Source organism: Natator depressus, chromosome 10 (assembly GCF_965152275.1).
Source record: "Natator depressus isolate rNatDep1 chromosome 10, rNatDep2.hap1, whole genome shotgun sequence".
Classification (NCBI taxonomy): Eukaryota; Metazoa; Chordata; order Testudines; family Cheloniidae; genus Natator; species Natator depressus.
Genome location: NC_134243.1, coordinates 75,537,134 through 75,554,147, shown reverse-complemented (window position 1 = coordinate 75,554,147; position 17,014 = coordinate 75,537,134). Strand labels below are relative to the sequence as shown.

General features: G+C 44.8%; 1 long non-coding RNA gene across 1 annotated transcript; it reads left to right on the top strand.

The window, feature by feature from the left end:
• Window positions 1-6,482: 6,482 nt before the first annotated feature.
• LOC141994579 (uncharacterized) lies at window positions 6,483-11,284 on the top strand. The gene is made up of 3 exons (XR_012641174.1): window positions 6,483-6,792; window positions 7,890-8,079; window positions 10,508-11,284. It is a non-coding gene; the product is annotated as an uncharacterized LOC141994579 (long non-coding RNA).
• Window positions 11,285-17,014: the final 5,730 nt, after the last annotated feature.

Sequence of the window (17,014 nt, the reverse complement as noted above, 5' to 3'; positions counted from 1 at the left end):
CGTCATGGACCAGGAGCCGGTTGTACTAGGTGTTGTGCAGACATGGAACAAAAAGACATTCCCTCCCCCCAAACTTACATTCTCAGCCCTCACCCTCAAAGCCACTCATAACATCACCCCCACCTACATCTTTGTTGCTATTGCCCCTTTGGCCCCCCCAATCTCCCCCCACCTCCTCCTTCCACTCTCCACTTCTCTATGTCACATGCTGCCTTACTCTCAAGATTCACAGATCCTTCCATTATAAGGCAGAAGGGACCATTGTAACCTCCAGTGGAATACAGTCCATAGAATTTCCTGTTCTTCTCCACCACACACATTTACTCTCTTCCCTCAATCTCTCCCTTTAAAATGCCCTTTTTCTAGAAGCCCTTCCCACCCTCTTCCCATGATCAATGCCTACACACCGTTGCTGGTATGTGTGTCCACTCTCTATTGTTTTTGCTTCATAGTACATTGCAGTAGAACCTAGAAGCTATAATCAGGATTGCCCTAGGCACTGTGCAGACATGTATTACAAAATAGTCCCTGCCCCAGAGAGTTTACAATCGAAGGGTACGTCTACACTGCAAAGAAAACCCACAGCATCGAATTGGAGACCCCAGGTCAGTTGTCTCCGGCTGTGGGGCTAAAAGTAGACGTTCCCGCTTGGCCTGGAGCCCGAGCTCCAAGACCCTCCCCCTCTCAGGGTTTTGGAGCCTGGGCTCCAGCCAAGCCTGAATATCTACACGGCTATTTTTAACCCCACAGCCCGAGACTCTGCACCATGGGTTTTTCTTGTCTTCATCAGGTACATCGACGCAGCCAAGCAACATGCACAGGGTCTGAGGGAAGGGATACGTTTGAACATCTATACACGTTTTGTGGCATGTACACATTTTTCCTGTTGTTGTAATTAAAGAATAAAATCCACAGGGACTCTACCTGGGTGGATCCGATTGCAGAACCCAGGGCCCGTACATTATAAGCTCCTGACAGCACCATATAAATTTACAATGCAGCATAAGTGATTTTTAATAACAACGTAGAAAACGTGCCCATCTGGATGGCTGGGTTTGTTCCAGTAAAAAGCATTTGCTGTACAATGATCAGTGACAGTCTGCTAAGAAGTCACTATATCAAATTAATTATGACATGACTGTAAAAAAATCCAGAAGACAGCCAGGGAAACCACTGTGAATATTATACATGTAGCAATAAAAAAGGGAATTGTTAGCAGCACCTTCACTGAATATATATGTAATATAATATTATTGGGGTGACAGCCTGGATCTATTTGCCCCATTCTATATATTTCTCCTAGCTGTTGCCTCTGACCTTTCTAAGGCCAGTGATATTCAACCAGTTTTCAGCTTCTTTTGGGGCACCCCAAGCTTCTAGACTGAGGTGCTCATGCAAGAGATACTTTATCACTTAAAATGCTTTGGGCCAGATCCTGCTGTGATAGAAGTCTATGAGACTGTTAACCTTGGCTCTAATAGAAGCAGAAGCAGCCTGATTCCCTTTATATGTTTGTGAGTAGAAACAGATATGAGCCACCAGGATCTGGCCCAGACTTGAACTCTCCAAAACTTCTGGGCTTCCCTGATTCTGTGCCACATTGTTGAGAAGGAGGCCAGTGTGCACGTCAAATTGTAATCCATTTCTACACCTGAAATTCCCCAAATTGTGGAGGAGTCTAAATCTGGGCAGAGTAGGAGATTATTTCAAATCTATCTCTAGTCCTCAGATTTTCCAGATGAGATTAGTTTAAAATTAAGCAAGTGCTTAGTGGTTGCCCTAAATAGTGATGCTGTCCAGAATCAAGGTCTAATTCCCTAATAATCATTGTTAATCAAACCCCATCTGAAAATAATCTCATATAATTTTTCAGTTTCTACTGGGCCTGATTCTCCCTTGATGCCCCTGTTACATCATTCACTTCAGTGTAGGTGAGAGGAGAATCATGTCCATTTCACAAGTCCATCATCTGCATGTGAAAGTCACTGGGAACTGCTGAATTCTTCCTGGTTAAACTTACATCTACAGCATTAAAAATAAAAAAAGGTTTTTTCCCAATCTTTCCATTACAGCTGGTTGGGAAATGTTTTTTGTTTTGTTTTTTATTTGCAAACAATTTTGATGCACACATTTTTGTTTTCGTCTAAATTTTCTTTGAATTCTGAGGGGCGGGGGGGTGGCTTGCCAAGAACCCCCAAACCAAAAATGTTTCAGTTTCTAGCAACCAAAAACTGGAAAAAAAATATTGGCTCCAAACCAATTTTTTTTCCCAGTTTTCAACTAAAACTCTTCAGTTTTCAGGTTTTCAGATTTTGATGAAAGCCAAAAAATATCAGCAAAAACCAACATTTCCCACAAAACTTTCCATTTAGATGAAAAACTGATTTTCTGGCCAAAAAATAAAACATTTTGACAGAAAATTTTTGGACTAGCTCTACTCACCATCCTCTGCCAGCAGCTAGGAGTCAGAGCAGCCTGGTTTCCAAAAGGGCAGACAGGCCGAAAGGTATGAACACGAAGCCAGTGGTGAGTAATGGGCCTCTTTTTTGTTTGCACTGATCTGTACCTAGATGACTTTTTTTGCAGGCAGTTTCAGTAGCGCAAACCATGGGCTCCATCCTTATACAGAATTTACTTTGCAGCTCTAATTAATCCCTTTTTCAGCCACCGTTTGTAGTGTCCATGTATTGAAGTACTTTGCCAGGGAAAGATGTCCTAGTGGGAAACCAGAAAAGGGGGAGAGATGGATAGCAATGGAAGGCAGCTCTCCGACATATATGAACACCTGCAGCAGCTACAGAGGAAAGCCTTAGCTGTGCTGGCAATTGCAGCCCTCCATAGGTGTATGAATTCTCTTTGAAGGCTGTATTCTCATGCTGATTAAAACTTGGACTCCCTCTTCCCCCCTGAAAGGGGGCATCACTGGTGTGAGGAAGCTTGGCAGAGCTGGGTGCTCACTGAGGTCACTTTTCAAAGCACCCCTCCGTACTCTCTCTTTAATAAAGCCGTTTGGTTAAATTGGCAGCTGTGAACGAAGCCCGGAGTTAGAATGATGAGGGGAGTTGGGAGGCTGGCAGAATGAGCTTATCCATTAGGGGAAGGGGCCCCTCCCAGCACTTGGTGAAGGGGATGCTGGGTGGGTGGGTGTGTCTCATTTTGTCAGAAGAAGGAAACAGGAGCAGGGACAGTAGCTAAGGCCCAGATCTTTAACGATACGTAGGCACCTAACTCCCATGGATTTCAATGGGAGTTAGACACCAAAATATCTTTGAGGATCTGGGCCCAAGCTCCTGCCATGCAAGGAGCTTGAGTGGGTTGATGCACCGAAGGTAAGCAAGGCACTTACCTGCAAAATGGGGATAATATGTCTCTGCCTCCCTAATACACTAACATTGCTTTGAGATCTCAGGGGAGGGGCCTTTTAGAAATGAAAATTATTAGCGTATCACTGGTCTTTGGTGATTGCAGAGGGTTAAGTTAGAAACAGGAAATACAGAGGCTAGAGGAAAGCCATGAATATTAAATTCCATCATTTGGCAGATAATCTTGTGTTATCGTTGTTCCTTCTTGAAATATTTTCCAGTTTTCTTTACAGGGCATTTGTTATACGGGTAGCGACGGAGGAGAGACAGAGAGGCTGTAACTTGGCACAACTCTGCCTGCTTTGCGGTAGCTGTACACATTCGTGCCGTGGGATTTGAAGAATTTCCTCTGACTCTAGAATTGATATGCAAACAGTCAGCTGTACAGACATCAGTCTGTCCAGCAGACGTGCTGCATGACCTCAGAAATAATACAGGTGGTGGTAGTCAGCAAAACAGTGGGGAATGGTGAATTTCTGGAGCAAGCCAACTCGTTTTACTCTGCCTGGGACATTGGCGTCCTGTATAAATCCTCAGGTATTGAAATCTGGTATGCATTACCGATAACAAAGTACCCACTGGGATTTCTCAAGCAAAATGTTTGGTTTTCACCAAGAAAATAAAAGGTTACCAATGAATACGAGAGACCAAACCAGCCCGAGACAGTTTTCTCTGTCAGCTCCAAAATGGCTCTCAGCACACACCTGCCTTGGTCACCAGAGTCAGACTTCCACACATTTCACCTTTGTGTGATTCCAGACCCTTCTAGCCAACAGGACTCAAGCAGCTGCCCTAGACTGCATACACTACAAGGTAATTAACCCTTTAGTTCCTTCAGAAACCTGTACTATCTCTGGAATATCTCTCTAACAGTATCATTTTTTACTCCACTTGCAGTCATTGATTACGGTTTGAGTATGAAAGCGGAGCTGCGAAGGAACACTGGAATATCCGTAAAATTGGTGTTCTTACGTCTCAAACTTTGGCACTCCGCAGGGCCAGCTCCAGGCACCAGCGAACCAAGCAGGTGCCTGGGGCGGCAAATGTAAAGGGGCGGCAGGAGGTCGGGCTCTGGGGCGGCAATCCGCCCGCCGTGGCGGCAGGAATTCGGCGGCCGCTCTGTCACGGCACATTTCGCACTTGGCGGCAATTCGGCGGTGGGGACGTGACTCTTCTTCGGTCACCGGCAGCAATTCGGCGGCCGCACCATCACTCCACCTCCGTGTTTGGCGGCAAGGTTTTTTGTTTTGTTTTGTTTTTTGCTGCTTGGGGCAGCAAAAGCCCTGGAGCCGGCCCTGGTACTCTGGCAGGTATCTTGCTATGGTACGTACTATGTACTGGGTGTACTATCATGCAGTCAAGGTGGGTGAGGTGATATCTATTATTGGACCAACTTCTGTGGGTGAAAGAGACAAGCTTTTGAGCTCAACAGAGCTCTTCTTCAAGGCCTGTGGCTCTCGGAAGCTTGTCTCTTTCACTGATCTTCTCTCTCTCTCATATCCTGGGACCAACACAGCTACACCAACATTCCTGTTCCTTCCCTATAGCCCGGAGACCACCCTTCCCCTCCATACATGGGTGGGGGGTGAACCACAGGCTCAGGGCGGCGAGTCCCCGGCCCACCCCTTCCGCCTGAGATCCCTCCTCAATGCCCCCCCCCTTGCAGCCACCAGCCCCCAGAGCATCAGGTAGTATGCACCCCCGCCAGGCCCGGAGCACTGGGCAGGCTGCACGCGGCCCCCACCCCCAGCACCAGCCACCCTACTCCCAGCAGGCCACCCGCCACCCATGCCTCCATATGTGATAAATATTCTTAGGCAATGTGTCTGTAAATAGTACCTCTCTTATCACTAGAGTGACTCTCGGTGCAGCTTGACGAATTCACTAGAAATAAGGAGCTAATTTTTCCGAGTCCGGGTGATTAACCATTGGAAGAACTGACCTAGGGGTGTGGTGGAGTCTCCCATCACTTGAAATCTGTATGCAGCGGTAGGTTCAGGCACACTCACAACTTCTAGTCCACAGCCACATGGTCCAACATAGCGACTTAGTGCTCAGCAGGCTACGGTGCTGTAGACTACTTTGCCGCGTACTAACTGTCCATAGAGACAAGTCCTTGTACCATAAGGTCGTTGGGAGCAGGGAGCATCTCTTTCTTATCTGTGTGAACCGTGCCTAGTACAACAGGGCCATGACTGGAGCTCCTCAGCTCTAACGCAATGCTAACAGAATAATAAATAATAACGAGGCACTTTAGAATGTGAGATGGTGCCATAAAACAATAACAAGGGGGTGGGATACGACAACAGAGTAGGCTCCATTCATAAAAAACAGATGGACGTGGCTGGCAGTTAAAAATCATGGCTTTTCCATCAGGCAGCAGCTGTTTCACCAAGGTTTGAAGTCGCTCTCAAAAGCCTCACAGGGTGGCCACTCTGTCTTTTTCCTTCGGTCTTGATCTGTTGGAGCCTCTTACCCACACAGCTGTCAGAACTGCACTTTACAGGACCAAAGCGTCTGGGCCTGCATTCCCTCTTTTTTTCGTTCGTGGATGTTCCGTTGAGCGTGTCTCTAACATACACTTGCCTTCTGTCATTTTTCTTGCTTACACCGCTCATCCATCTCAACATTTGCATTTCTGCAGACAGATCGTCTGCTGCCCATCACTCAGCCCCATGATGCATTGCAGGTTTTATTCCCAGCTCAGCCACTGGCCTGCTGGGTGTCCATGGGCAAATCATGGCCATTGTTTCTCAGTTTCCCCATCTATAAAATGGGGGTAATGATACTGACCTCCTCTGTAAAGTGTTTTGAGATCTATGGGAGACAATTGCTATAGAAGAGCTAGGGATTATTTATGTATTATATGAGCCCTCGCCCTTCTTTTTTATAGCTCTAGTGTTCTTCTCTAGAAACAAAACGTGACTTCCCTTCATTTAAGAAAAATCCATTATAAAACAATAATTTTCTCTTCCCTCCTCCTTTCTTTTCTTTTTGGTGAATAAGAAGTATTTTTCCATTTGTTTGTGGGTTTGGTCTCTACTGCCCCTCTCTGGGAACATTTTAAAATGCACCAAATGTACAAAGAAAGAAACTATTTTTTCTCTTTCGGACCATACAGCTGCTCCTGCTCTTGCTACTGCTTTGCGTGCTGAATGCAATGCTCCAGCTGCTTCTTTCTACCACTGTCTTGACACCACCTTCTCCATCCAAACAGCCTGTTAACCCACAATTCTTGTTATGTGACCATCCAGGATCTGATTCCACAGCCCTTACTCGTGTGTGTAGTCCCATTAAAACCAGCGGGGCGATTCACAGGAACGAGAGATGCAGGGTTGTGCCGTGCATGCACAGAAGCACTTCTGTTGTCCCTTCACCGAGCTTCCCATTACCTCTCCCAGAAAGAGAAGCCAGTGGCTGCAGCTGGCCGGTAAGTGCAAGATTTTGTTCTTTGTTGTTGTTCTCCCCAAATGTGCTGAGTTTGTAAAATGTAAATCTGTAAAATGGGGCTAATGACCTTTACTCCCTTTTTAAAGCACTTGGAGAGCTATGGATGAAAAGCACTATATAAGGGCTAGGTATTCTTAATTATTATTTATTTATTATATTTATTTATTTTATTATAGTCCCTTAAGGTGAAAGCAAAGATACCAAATAATTCATTATCTAGTAGACCAGGGGACAACTTTTAAATGCAACTCTAGTAGCAACCCACTTTCAGACACATGATTTCACAGCTAGAACTGTATCTTTCTCTTATTAATAAACAGAAACAAAGAAAGAAGAAAGGCCCAAATCCTCAAAGATATTTAAGTATTTACCTTTGAGGATCTGGGCCAAAATCATTATTTGCTCCCACGTGCAGTTCGGTGATAACTGTTTCTTTGCTCTGTTCCCCCTTCTATCTCCATATCATTCTCCACTTGAGTGTCTTGTCAAAACGCCCTCCTCAATTTGTTGATGTGCATCCAGGCCAACTTTTTGTGGGTGGGTGTGGGTGTGTGCGCGTGCAGTTCAGTGACCGGCACAAGGTTTGTCTGTAATCTAAATGATCTTCATTTGCAAATAACGTTGTTCTGTTTTCTCTGTTAATGTGATGCCTCTTGGTTCGAATGTTCTGTCTCTTTTTTTTCAGGGCACACACGAGAAACCAAAACGAATTGGAATACACAGAGAGAATTAGTTCTCTTTCTTTCTTAACAACAAGCCTATGATATTTTTTTCGCTAGCAAATTCAACCCAGCTACTCTTCCTTGTGCCGACTGTTCACTGCTGCTCTGGGTTTACTGGCTTTGCATTATGTGTAGCGACGGGAAGAGGAGACTGTGTTTTAGTTTTGGCAAGATCTCAGTCTTTGCATTTTTTGGTTAGCCTGGTTTTGTGTGGGTCTGGTTTTGTTGCTGTTGGGGTTAGGACTGTGGGGTGACTGACACTCAGCAAGTTTCCCCTGCTCATTTGTGTCTCTTAAACTCAAATCATCAGCATCATTTATTTTCCCCTTTGAGATAATCCTTGTGTTGCTCCTAGGACTGCAAAGTGAATACGCTAAAAAGATGCAAACCCCACGATTGGCACTGCAGAGCCTGCCGTATCCCAGCCAGTATCCCAATTAAGCCTATATGTGCTGTGTGGTGTGATGAATTAGGCCCATCGTTTTTAAAGTTCTCAACTGAGCTGTACCAATAGGCTCAAAAGAAAAAAAGTTCCAAGGGAGAATGTGAGTAAATTCAATTAACTTCTCTTCCTACACAAATAGACTTATCTATAGCAAAGATACTTTGTGACTCTAGGTGATTCACTGAGTATTTTGTTGCTCTTCTCTGGAGTACATTTAGTGCAATCTAATCTGTCTATATTTTTACCATTTAAATAGTTTGACTATTTTGGAGGAGAATCCTATAAAACCTTCTTTAAAATCTGTCTTCTGTATCTAGGCTTTGATCCTGCAAAGACCCTATGCCTGTATTTAACTTGCGCATTGCGAATGGTTCCACTGATGCCGTTCAGCACGTGCATAAGTCTTTGCAGGATCGGGGCCTTACATTTTGCAACCTTTTGTTTGATATGTAATCCAGGTTTCCAGTCCACCTAGTATCTTCACCACTTTTCCGAGTTGCTCCCCAGCTGGGCAAAGGGAGTCGTGACCAAAAAGATTTGTATATTAGCACTTTAGAGCTTCTTGGCACCTCCCTCAGATTGACCAATGAAAATTATCCCTCCTCACTTAGGGTCAGGATTCCCAAGCCAGAGCAGAGTGCAGTGACGTTTTCCTTTCCATACCCAGAGTTTTTGGCAATGGAAACTCTCTACCTATCACTTGAGAAGGTCCCTTAGACCACGATGGGTGGCTCTCCTCTCATATGATGTAAATGACAATCCGAGCTGAAGTTCAGAGGGAAGGCAGCAATTTTCCAGGGAGGGAAATACCAGTTCCATGTCTCAAACTCGGAAAGATTTGTCCGTGTTTAATGTTAACAATGTTCTTTTCTAAATTCAGCCCAGAGGGGGAGCCACCTATGATCTGCTTCCCGGTGTAGCTCACGATGAGTATTGACACAGAGTGCTGATCCTGCAACCCATACTTACAAGAGTTGTGCTTACTCACACAAGCCCTCCTATTCATCTTGATCCGATAGGGCTCATTCATGCTAGTCTCATTCTTTCAACCTCTCCTGTGCCACAACCACAGATTGTTCTTTCTGGGGTTCCCAGTTTGATTTGTGCCTCCCAGTTGTTGTTTCCAGTTTGAGGTCCCTTCTTTCATATTTGGGCAAGAGCCTGATTATGTCCGATGTTTTGTTTGTCATTCCTTTGCTGTAATTAGATGCAAAGCTGCTAGGTTCTACTGGTTTCTTCTCCACGCTTTGTACACCAGCTGGCTGAGTAGCCAGGGCAAGTCACTTCACCTCTCTGTCACCCAGCATCCCCATGGGCAATGTTTAGATCGGAATACCACTTGGCCATGGCTTTGTGAAGCATGCTGAGATCCTCAAATGAAAATGTGTGAACATCTCTGTTGTTAAAGAGACCCCTGTATCCTTTCTAGAGAATTTGGTCCAAAGACGGGTTAGGTAACACAGGTGAAAAGCATGGTGGTTTCAGGTGCCTTCAGTGGTGGTCATTTAGTGGTTTCAAGTGTCCTTATTTGACATTTTGGCATTCAGCCTGGTTGGTCAGTTTCTTCATCGGAAAGACCTAAGACTAGAAGAGTAGGAATGTTGCAGGGTCAGGTGCGGGACACCTTGGCAGAGCCGTGTGTTGGAAACATATACTATATCTGCCAGCACAATGTTTTGACTTTAGCCCATACTATCCGTATAACATTTATGAGCACTAAAATTCCCCATTCTCGTCCCCAAAAGATGGTTTAAAGGAAAAGAAGGCAGATACTTCAATCTCTCTGTTTACAGCTAACAAACTTAAATTATTCCCTTCAGTCTTTTCCTCTACACAAGACTCATAATGCCATAAGTCTTCACATTTCCTGGCATTCTGCCCAACTGAAGTATGAGCTCCAACAGAAGTTTCAAATTTAAAGCTGTTCTTTCGGCTTCAAAGTCTCCGATCAAAGTTGAGAGATGCAGTTCAGCTGTTTACATACAACTCTGCAACAGCAGTACAATGCCTGGTCCAGCTGTATTCATTAGCCATGGTGGCTTGCATTCACTGCATTTTCCAGTTACAGTAACTACCACAGTTAGAGAGAATGATTTTTATCTAGAGGTTTAACTACTTGTTTTTAATCTCTATGTAAATATTCTTAGGGGATTGTTTTTGTTTTCCATCACTCAATGTAATTAGATGGATACCCGTCATTTCTGATGACTGGACTGATTCCTAATCTCTTTCTGTGGAAATTGCAGAATACATTATTATATACACAGACACCATGAAACAATACCTCCTCCCACCCCCCTCCAGCAGGAGAGTGGGGTGGGAGGAGGTATTGTTTCATGGTGTCTGTGTATATAATAATGTATTCTGCAATTTCCACAGTATGCATCCAATGAAGTGAGCTGTAGCTCACGAAAGCTCATGCTCAAATAAATTGGTTAGTCTCTAAGGTGCCACAAGTACTCCTTTTCTTTTTGCGAATACAGACTAACACGGCTGTTACTCTGAAATCTCTTTCTTGTTTCTCTCAGTAGCTCGACGTTTCCAGCTGCAGTTGGAGACTTAAAAGCCACGGTCTGGAGTTTAAATCGCATTGATGGGAGTTCACATCCTGAGCACTGGGAGTTTTGAAGCCCTATGATTTCCCTGAGCAGAAGACAAGGCATTCGGCTCTGAAAACAATGCCGCCAGAAATACTGGAAGCGCCAAGTTACTGCTGCTTTGCTGTCTGAAAACATTCCCGTTCTGCAAACATTGCTTCTGAGCTCCTCAGAGGCAAGCTCGATGCTTTGTTCATCAGATGGGCCTGTGGAACCTCAGAGAGAATAAATGAGGTCAGATGAACGCTGAGCTGTAGCTATTCTGCTGAGAAGCAAATTAAGTGTTGCTGGCATGTTCTGATCGCTGATTTAGACCTACGGGATTCACTTCCCTACCTTTGCCATTCATTTTTTGTATCAGAAAGGCTGCCAGAACTTAGGTGAACAATCCAATTCCATTAGAATAATACTTTGTGCCTCTTCAGCCCTTTCCAAGGGAGGATCTCAAAGCACCTTGCCAGCCCCCTTGTGAGCTACAGTAGGTCAGTATTATGTCCCTCATTTTACAGATGGAGTAACTGAGGCACAGACAGGCTATGTGACTTATCCCAGGTCACACAGTAGGTCAGTAGCAAAGCCAGAAACAAAAGTCCTCAATTTCCTGACTTGCGAGCCTCTGCTCTCACCATTAGACAGCACTCCCTCCCTTACAGGAAGGATCATTAATCCTTCCTCAAGCAAACTGGAAAAAGGTTTCTCCCTGAGTAGTCAGGAAGTCAAATAAGAACATCAAACAACAGCCCTAAGTTGTTGAGGGCCAAATTGTGATACCCTGACTCCAGTGCTTAATTTGCACCAGGGCTTGCCAGGGCTGAGCCCGGCACCTTTAGGCTTGGCAGTTCATAGCCCCAGCACCTCTGGGCTTGCTGTGTCAGTTATGAATGTAAAAAAAATTGCTTGACCCTGACCCCTAATTGCTTGAGTCCCAGCATCTTTTTCATTACAAATTAAGTACTGCCTTACCCACACTGAATGGGACTTTACTCCATGAGTAACTGAGTGACTTCAATAGGATTATTCAAGGAGGAAGGTACCTAACTCGTGCGTAACGTCATCAGAATCTAGCCCTGAATTTGTAATCCGGCAATATTTACTGTATCAAAAAATGCCATACATACCTGCCAGGTTCACTTTCATTATAAAACTAAGACAGAGTAACCAAGGGATTTAAATAACTGAAGAAAGACTAGGCTAAAAGAAGAAAGCCCTGGTTGTAGTAGCTATAAAGTCACCTTCCAGCCGAGACGGGTATGGTGCAGTGCATTGTAACAGTGACACCTCCTGGCTATCTCTCACTACAGCTCCTGCTTCCACACGCATAAGCCTGATTCATTCCGTTCCATCCTTCCAAAGTGCAAGCCTCTGGATCCATCCCCAAGACTTGACTTTGCAAAGAGCAGGTGCCATTTGCTTGCATTCCTTCTCAAGAGCAGAAGAAGCCGTTAGAGGCGTACTCTTCTTAAAAATGTCAACTTCTGTCTGGCTCCTACGCAGAACGATGCCTCTGCTCACTGGTCATTTATTGAGTGGGACATTTCCCTCTTAAAGTGGTGGCTTTTCTCACATCCTGGATCTTATTCTCATACTCTACATTCTTTATTAATTAATGATTACTGTTACTGTCTCATATTTTTAGTATGTAACATCTAGAGGCCTCAGCCATGTTGGGGTCCAGTTGTGCTAGGCACGGCACAAACGTACAGTAAATGACCGTCCCTTCCCCAAAGAGTTTATAAGCTAAGGCCCTGATCCTGTAACTTCTACAGGCGCAGACTGCAGCCCCTGCATTCAGTCTCATTGGCTTCAACAGGGCTCCACATAAAGAATCAGTCAGCCTCCATCCAAGAAGTTGCAGTATCAGAACCTCAACAACAAGGCATAACAGGTGGATGAGACGAACCAGCAGGGAGGAGGAAGGAGAGCAAGGTAACAAAAGAAAAGCACAATAACAGGTTGGGTCTTCTCGTAAGACTACGTGTGTGCAGCACGTAGTATGTGACTGTCAGAGCCTGAAGAAGAGCCAGACGTATTTATCAAGTGCTATGAGATGCTGTCACACCATGTTTCAATATCACCGACTCTGAGAGTGAAAATCAAAGCTGAGCCATCAAGAAAGAGAATTCTCTGCAAGTTCAGCTAAAACGCTACGGTCCTGGGGGGATTGGACTTGAATAATCAAGTGATACTTTCATCGGTCCTTTCCCCAGCGTCAGCACAAGCCCCATCAAGGCCTCCCTTTGTGTCTCGGTAGCATATCCTACTCCAGACTATACCAAGGATAAAGGATTCAGCGAGATTATTATTTTGAGGCAACCGTTCATTTCGTGGTGCCAGTGAAACCAGACAACGAGAAATTTCGGCCAGAACTTTCAGACGAGCTCAGCACATCAGGCTCTGTAGAGAAAGCTATTGGAATATACGCGAAGGTTATGTCATTGCTATCCATTGGGATTTGCTCTGAATGTGTTGGCCAGAATTGCTACAGTCTTAGCAGCTGCGGCACATCCTTTGCGTTGCAGAACATTAGGATGCTGTCTGCAAACCGTGGCTGCACGAGCTGGGAAGCCCTGGGCCGCCTCCCACACCAGCACAGCAACACAGGAAGCAACCCTAATCTGTCTGGCAAGTGCAAGGTAGGGCAGGCTGGCCAGTGCTGCCTCCAGAGCTCCAGAGGGAGCGAATCGGGGCAAGGGGGAACCTCAGCTTCTGTGCACCAATCAGCAGTTGGAGGGCGGCACTGGGGGAGGAATATGGCACAGTCTATATCTTTGTAAAGGAGGGGCAAGAGCCACTGCCCTGCACGTTGCCCCCCAGTGCCTAGGAGGCTTTCTACATGAGCAAGCTGCCTCCCTCTACAGCACTAGGTCCTGAGCTGATTTCCCATCCGTTGCCTTCCAAGAGTTATAATGGCACTATTGCACAAACTACACATTCCTTGGGGATTTTATGGGAAGTATTTTGACTTCCTTTATGAGGCAGGGGACATATAAGGCCTGACCTTGCTTCCATTACAGTCAATGGAAAACTTCCCATTGACCTAACTGGGACCAGTCTGAGGCCCATGGAGTCTGACAGATGATAGCGGCCTGGACAATTACCCAAGTAAGTGCTGCTGGAAAGCAACCTTTGGTTGCATATTGGTGTTACCTTTGCCAAATGCCTGTTTGCCACAGCAATCATTAACAGATGCAAACGGAGCAGTTCTTCATTTGGACATTGTCCATAGGATGCAGTGGACACCTATTAAAGCTCTGCGAGAACATCTGAAGGGGAACGATATGTGTTGGCAATACTTAAAAGCTCCAGCATCAGGGATTGCAACCACATGTTTAGGTTATTCAAGAAATGTTTGACTCTTGTTCTGAATGTGATTCAAGATGGGTTTGCTCCCAAGAACATTCCTGCTTTTCAGAACTTACCAGTTGCTCCAAAGGGGGGGGAGAAAAAAATTGGATCTTACTAAAATGTATTAGTGGTTAAAAATATGATGGGCTGACTCCTCTGGTCCTTACCCAGGGCAGATTCCGCCCCTGCAAGTGCAGGGTGTTTTGGTTGAGTAAGGACTCCAGGGTCTGGGACAGTCCCAAGAAAATGTGCAGTATAAAGTTAAAAACCATTTTTGTAAAGATTTGTTTTTAAAAAAGAAGACTAAAGTCCATATCTCTTCTTTAAGTAGTTCGGCCTTGGCTAGCGCTTAAACCAGACACACGTGGCAAAGGATGCTGCTTGGTAAAGTGCCAGAGGCAGCGTTTCCCTGTTAAGAAAGGAACATGGCACCCACTCTCTTTAAGAGCCAAACTAGTCCTAGTGGAAAGGGCCCTACAGACAGTCCAGGATGGTGACTGTGGTTACCCACCCGTATTTCTCACCTAATGCCCATTGCCTTGTGCGCTCAGCACTTTGGGATGCCCTGGTCATGGGAAATACAAATCCTGCTAAAAGAAAAGGAGTACTTGTGGCACCTTAGAGACTAACCAATTTATTTGAGCATAAGCTTTCGTGAGCTACAGCTCACTTCATCGGATGCATACTGTGGAAAATACAGAAGATGTTTTTATACACACAAACCATGAAAAAATGGGTGTTTATCACTACAAAAGGTTTTCTCTCCCCCCCCCTCCCCAAACTACTCTCCTGCTGGTAATAGCTTATCTAAAGTGATCACTTTCCTTACAATGTGTATTATCCTGCTGTCTACTGACGATTAGATTCTAGATGTGGGTGGGGTTGAGGGAGGGCTCTGGGAACTCCCAGGGTGAGGACAGCCAGTTCTATGCTAGCGTTTTGTGGCAGGTGAGCATGGTCAGAGGTGTTCTACACCCCCAAAGGGTGGGTCCAGGGCTGTGACCCCATCACCCGAGCACTGGCCAGTGGTTAAAAAGGATGTTAGGGTTCATTATTATATATTTTATTACTTATTATCACTGATAGACATTCAGAATCTACAAACAACTGATAGCAAAGTCACCAGCTGCAATCAAATGACATCAGGGATGCATCTCAGTAACTTGTGCTCCGTAAGCAAAGGATCCTGCGACTTGAGCGAGAGGGCAATCACCACCCACCCTGCTAGTAATAGAGCTTCCCTTCTCTGTGGGCTGCAGCCACTAGGGCCATACACTTGAGCAGACTTGATGTTCCATCCAGAAGGCAGCAGTGATATTTAGACACTAGCCAGCTAGAAAGGGGTGAACATTTCCAGCCAAAATGTTTTTTTATCAAAAAATGCAGAGTCTGGTCACTTGCAAATTTGTTATCCAATTGTTTCTGTCAAAAACAAACAAACAAAAATCCACACACACAGCCCCCAGCTGAAATGTTCAGTTTTCAAAAATAGCGAAACAAAACGTGTTTCAGTTTGAAACAACTTTGTGTTTTGAATTTTGAATTTAATTTCTTTAAAAGGTTAGAAAAAAGTCTGATTTTTTTTCAGTGTGATCAGCAAAAAACTTGGTTATTCCACCGCTCTAGTCACCAGTCCCTCAAACAGAAATGGCTTTAAAAGAGCAGAGACGTGACATGCTGCTAGCAACCATGCAGCAGTTCATTCTACGCTCAGAGAAAACTTTGTGGCTTTTTCCCTTTAAATACATATGCTCACTTACTTAAATTCTATCCACATAGAAAGAGAGATACTCAGCCTAAGGGGCATTTGGTTAGTACTGTTAGGTTAAAGTAACCTCTTTGGGGTTTCCTTAGCTCTACATTTTGTGCATACCCTATTTCAGCGTTCCGGTCATTGCGACTTAAATAACTTCATCAAATGTCCACATTTTACCCATCAAAAACATGTCTCGACTGATACTATAAATAGCTTTGATTAGAAATACACACTGAATTCAGAGAACCTGATTCCGATCTCTGGTGTAAATCGGGAGTAACTTCACTTAATTCAATGGAGTCACCTCAATGTAAAACCTGGCCCAAGGCCCAAAATTTGTAAATTAGGTATATGTTGTAAAATGTGTAATATCCTGCATGAGTCCATGTGTTTAGTTGCTTCTCCTAAATGCTTTGGTCAGGAAGATTTCAGTTTCACTGGAATTTTGTGAGGAATAGATTAGCCAGGGTGCTGGGAGGCATAACATTTCTTCTCTTCCCACCTGCACAGTACTCTCAAGCAGCCAGCATGCAGATGGCTGCAAACGATGCCTGAGAAAATAATCCTCCCCCCCCACCTCCCCCGCAAAAAAAAAAAAAAAGCAACAAAAAATGTCATGTTCGAAGCAGCTGGGTCAAACAATCTACACTGAACTCTGAGTCTTTTAAACAGCAACTGGAGCCTCCGCACTAACACACACCGAGAACGGAATATGCTCACCCGTGGAGAACATTCAGCGCTTGCTTGGAAATACAAGCACAGACTCCCAATACGTCACTGTACCAAGTGGAAACCTAGGGCCTGCTTCTCCTCTCTTGCATACTAATGGGAGTTGGTGGAGTTACACTGAAGAAAGTGAAAGAGGAATAAGACCCATTGACCTCACCATTATGATTGTCTTATCGCTATTGATTTTTATGACTGTTTATTGTCGGTCTGCTTCCAGTAGCATCCACAATGTGCTAGGTACTTTGGCCCAGATCCTCAAGGGTATTTAGGTGCCTAACTTCCATTGAGAGTTAGGAACCTAAAACCTCTGAAGATCTGGGCTTTTGTGAACATAACCAAAGGCCGAATCCAAAGAGCTTACAATGTAGGCAGGCAGAAGAAGAATGGGGGAAGGGCTACAACATACAAGCAATGAAGGTGAGGATTAGATTTTCTTTTTTTCCTTATGAGATCCATAGGCAATACCCAGTTCCACCTCAAGCTACTCATTAGTCAGCTGTTTTCTTGCAGGCATCACAGTAGATCTGGGTGTTCCCAGAATGCAAACCATCTCAGGCGGTGGATCCTATGGATAAGGAGCAGAGCTAATGTTCACTCTGGTGCTGCCC